Raw genomic sequence first — 5374 nt, 5'->3', positions numbered from 1 at the left:
ATGAGAGAATGTAGATGTAATGAAAGCAGGTTTGAGGTCATGTGACATGAGAGGTTTCAAGGAAACCTTGCTAAGTGTGGTGAAGGAATTGCAACGCTGTCAAGAATTTAGGAAGTCTTTATGGAAAAAAGACATGCCGGACAATTTGTCAGAAACTGTTACTGGGGAAATTGGGGCTCCTAGTCTAATTTTTAAAAAAGAATTTTAATCTTTTTTAGAAAGGGTCTCCCTGTAGCCTCAGATGGCTTAGAACTCACTCACCAGGCTGACCTCGAACTCACAGAGATCCCCCTGCCTCTGCCTCCCAAATGCTGGGATTAAAGGCGTGCACCACCACACCTGGCTCGAAGAATTTTAAAATGGACTCAGAAGGAATCTTGAGGACAGTTTCATTAAAGTTTTCGAGATGGGGCTGGAGATCTTGGTCAGCAGGTACAGGTGCAGACTGTTTTCAAGATGGGGCTGGAGATCTTGGTCAGCAGCTACAGGTGCAGACTGTTTTCGAGATGGGGCTGGAGACGTTGGTCAGCAGGTACAGGTGCAGACTGTTTTCGCGCTGGGGCTGGAGACGTTGGGCAGCAGGTACAGGTGCAGACTGTTTTCGAGATGGGGCTGGAGACGTTGGTCAGCCGGCACAGGTGCAGACTGTTTTCGCGCTGGGGCTGGAGACGTTGGGCAGCAGGTACAGGAGCAGACTGTTTTCGAGATGGGGTTGGAGACGTTGGTCAGCCGGCACAGGTGCAGACTGTTTTCGCGCTGGGGCTGGAGACGTTGGGCAGCAGGTACAGGAGCAGACTGTTTTCGAGATGGGGTTGGAGACGTTGGTCAGCCGGCACAGGTGCAGACTGTTTTCGCGCTGGGGCTGGAGACGTTGGGCAGCAGGTACAGGAGCAGACTGTTTTCGAGATGGGGTTGGAGACGTTGGTCAGCCGGCACAGGTGCAGACTGTTTTCGCGCTGGGGCTGGAGACGTTGGGCAGCAGGTACAGGAGCAGACTGTTTTCGAGATGGGGTTGGAGACGTTGGTCAGCCGGCACAGGTGCAGACTGTTTTCGCGCTGGGGCTGGAGACGTTGGGCAGCAGGTACAGGAGCAGACTGTTTTCGAGATGGGGTTGGAGACGTTGGTCAGCCGGCACAGGTGCAGACTGTTTTCGCGCTGGGGCTGGAGACGTTGGGCAGCAGGTACAGGAGCAGACTGTTTTCGAGATGGGGTTGGAGACGTTGGTCAGCCGGCACAGGTGCAGACTGTTTTCGCGCTGGGGCTGGAGACGTTGGGCAGCAGGTACAGGAGCAGACTGTTTTCGAGATGGGGTTGGAGACGTTGGTCAGCCGGCACAGGTGCAGACTGTTTTCGCGCTGGGGCTGGAGACGTTGGGCAGCAGGTACAGGAGCAGACTGTTTTCGAGATGGGGTTGGAGACGTTGGTCAGCCGGCACAGGTGCAGACTGTTTTCGCGCTGGGGCTGGAGACGTTGGGCAGCAGGTACAGGAGCAGACTGTTTTCGAGATGGGGTTGGAGACGTTGGTCAGCCGGCACAGGTGCAGACTGTTTTCGCGCTGGGGCTGGAGACGTTGGGCAGCAGGTACAGGAGCAGACTGTTTTCGAGATGGGGTTGGAGACGTTGGTCAGCCGGCACAGGTGCAGACTGTTTTCGCGCTGGGGCTGGAGACGTTGGGCAGCAGGTACAGGAGCAGACTGTTTTCGAGATGGGGTTGGAGACGTTGGTCAGCCGGCACAGGTGCAGACTGTTTTCGCGCTGGGGCTGGAGACGTTGGGCAGCAGGTACAGGAGCAGACTGTTTTCGAGATGGGGTTGGAGACGTTGGTCAGCCGGCACAGGTGCAGACTGTTTTCGCGCTGGGGCTGGAGACGTTGGGCAGCAGGTACAGGAGCAGACTGTTTTCGAGATGGGGTTGGAGACGTTGGTCAGCCGGCACAGGTGCAGACTGTTTTCGCGCTGGGGCTGGAGACGTTGGGCAGCAGGTACAGGAGCAGACTGTTTTCGAGATGGGGTTGGAGACGTTGGTCAGCCGGCACAGGTGCAGACTGTTTTCGCGCTGGGGCTGGAGACGTTGGGCAGCAGGTACAGGAGCAGACTGTTTTCGAGATGGGGTTGGAGACGTTGGTCAGCCGGCACAGGTGCAGACTGTTTTCGCGCTGGGGCTGGAGACGTTGGGCAGCAGGTACAGGAGCAGACTGTTTTCGAGATGGGGTTGGAGACGTTGGTCAGCCGGCACAGGTGCAGACTGTTTTCGCGCTGGGGCTGGAGACGTTGGGCAGCAGGTACAGGTGCAGACTGTTTTCGAGATGGGGCTGGAGACGTTGGTCAGCCGGCACAGGTGCAGACTGTTTTCGCGCTGGGGCTGGAGACGTTGGGCAGCAGGTACAGGTGCAGACTGTTTTCGAGATGGGGTTGGAGACGTTGGTCAGCCGGCACAGGTGCAGACTGTTTTGGAGATGGGGCTGGAGACGTTGGTCAGCAGGTACAGGTGCAGACTGCTCTTGCAGAGGACCCAGGTTTGGTTTCCAGTACCCATGTTGGGCTGTTTACCTCCAACTCCAGGAACATCTGATCGTGCTCTCCTCCACAGGCACCAGCACACATCCCCGACATGTGTATGTATGTTATTAAACAGGAGGGGGGGAGGGGGAGGAGGGGGCGGAGCTAGCACTGCCGATCACGTGTCCGCGGACTAGCTTCTTTTACACGTTATTCGTGAAGTTTCAGGTCAATTCCTGTTTCAGATCATTGACGAGGAGGTTATGAGTGCTGTGGTAACGCACACCGCTAGCGAGTGCTTAGCACCATCCTGCCCATGCTGGGGGAGAGCACAGGGAGCCGCTTTTCCCGCCTCTCCCTTTGGGAACAGCGGCTGTGCCCAGCGCGCCCGGCAGTCCAGGCCTGTGCTCTTCCTTGCCGCTTCGCACGGCTCCCTCTAGCGGCGGCTCTCGGGACTGCAGCCGAGGCTCTGCAAAGCTGCCGGGTCGCCTTCCCCGGGAAGCAGGCCAGGCCCACCAGGGGATGCCGGTGCCGGAACCAAGAAAACTGTGCCTTAATCTTTCAAAATCCATACATCTAGTCTACACGTATTATTTGCTACTCAGTGACTGCGCGCTAATCACCGTTACAGGGCTGATGGCTACAAAAATTAAAACAATTTATTTCTAGTGTTCAGTGTGAACATCAACAAGTTTAGACCCAAACTTAACATAAAACCCCTGAAAATAGCAGCTCATAGCCCGGTGTTGCCATCTGCCCGCCTGAAAGTACCAGCTGGAGATGTGAGCCCAAGACTTGCCTATGGCCTTCGTGCCAGGACTCAGCAGCTCTAACCTCTGACCATGATGTGGTCCTGAGACCCTGTGGCTCTGGGAGAAGACCGGGGGGAGGGGCATGAACAAGGCCCGAAGGGAGCTGGGTGTGATGAGAGGGAGCTGGGTGTGATGAGAGGGAGCTGGGTGTGATGAGAGGGAGCTGGGTGTGATGAGAGGGAGCTGGGTGTGATGAGAGAGCAGGGTATGATGAGAGGGAGCTGGGTGTGATGAGAGGGAGCTGGGTGTGATGGGGGAGCTGGGTGCGATGGGAAAGTTGGGTGTGATGAGGGTTCAGCGGGTTTCCTGAAAGTCTAGTCTGCATCAAGCATTCTGTGTGGTGAGCAAGCTGCCGCCATTGGTGGGATAGCATGCCAGTATGGAAAGGGGTCCCCATCTCCTCTCCAGAGATGGGGTGTAAGGAGATCTCAGGGTGCACTGCTGGACTGCTACACTGTGTGAGGTCACCCATGCTTGTGGCCTGCCCAGCTGTGGGGAAGCATTTCCTCTGCTGGAGGAGAACCCTGTAACCAGAAACCGAGGTTTCCTTAGGAGTTGTCCTCTTGAATTAAAGAACTTAACAACAGACTTGAAAGAAAGCTTGAGGACAGTTTGACTAAAATTTGAGAGAAGAAAAACAACAGCAGGCAGAAACTCCCGGCAGGTGCCTGGAGGAGGGAGATGGGGGAAATGCCATGCCCTTTAAGTTAGCATGGCGGTCAGTGAAAACAGAAAGCCTGGAGAGTCAGGGAATGCCTGCTTAGCTTTTTGGCCAGTGTATCAAAACGAAAAGAAAGGAAAAACATGCTTCGAGCCATGCCACCGGCCTGAGTTCAGAGTGCGCCTGGCTCTGGTCTCTGCACCAGGGAGGGTAGTTAGAAGCACGAATATAGACATGTTGAAAGGGAAAGCTCTCCCAAGAGTTGGGGGTGGGCCAGTGAGCCGAGAAGGGAGCTGGCCACATTGTACATAGGTGGCCCTTTATAAGACCTGTGTAGAGCACGCGCCTCTTCCGGTTGGGGCGGGGGGGGGGCTTTTTCACACATGCTCTGTTGGTTAGATGAAGCCCTAATGGCCTTCCGGCCTTCCTCTGCAAATTGGCCGCTTTCCCAGGTTAATCTCGCGGTTTCAGTCTCCAGTCCAACCCTCCTGCCACACCCCTGCCTTCCTGTCCAGTTCCCACCCCGGTGAAGTCACCTCCAGTCCGTGTGCACTGTGACCTTCCCCAGTGTGGACCTTTGTGCTTGTCCAGACAGTGCGTGTGCTTGAACGTAGTGAATCCTGCAGCTCCTCAGTTCCTGGATTCACACATCAGATCCAGCAGGTACGAGGACAGACTGGGATGCGGAGGATGTGAAATGATTTGTTTTTACAGTTTCTCTGGATTAAATGTCCAAAACTGCAACAATGGCTGATGAGGAGACGGGCTGCTGCAGGGTTCGGCACGGCTGCAGACCGGGTGTAGAGCTGCACACCCAGAGCACGCGTTGCCATCTGAGCGCTAGCCGCTGGGCCCTGAGGACTTGCAACTGACTGTGTTTCCCAGCACGTGAACTTTGCTCAGGTGGAATGGGAAGGAAGGAGCCAGGTCCCCTGCTGGCGGCTGGAAGACAGCACCAAACGGTCCTCAAACACAGCATTTTTTAATTTGGGGCTTGAGACCCTTTGAGAGGATCTCAGCTCCAAAACATCTCTTGTTTTGTGCAGGGTGTTTGATTTCTACAGGTCAAACCTAAATTAGAATCGTGCATGGAGAAGGCGTTTTAAGATGTGCACTTCGTTTAGTGCTTTTGACGGTGCTTCCTAAGCGCCTCCAGCAGTCAGACCTGGATCATCAACCCAGCAAGCCACTCCCAAGTATCTACTCAAGATGAACACACACTCCCAAACGCAGTAATGCATGTGAGCGATTTATGCTTGCCATAATTCATAACTGCCCCAGTCTCACACACAGACACACACACACACAGACACACATCAGATAGATAGATAGATAGATAGATAGATAGATAGATAGATAGATAGATAGATAGATGATAGATAGATAGATAGATAGATAGGTG

Source organism: Nannospalax galili, unplaced genomic scaffold, assembly GCF_000622305.1.
Source record: "Nannospalax galili isolate Female #2095 unplaced genomic scaffold, S.galili_v1.0 scaffold231, whole genome shotgun sequence".
Classification (NCBI taxonomy): Eukaryota; Metazoa; Chordata; class Mammalia; order Rodentia; family Spalacidae; genus Nannospalax; species Nannospalax galili.
Note: the sequence above shows the minus strand (reverse complement) of the source record.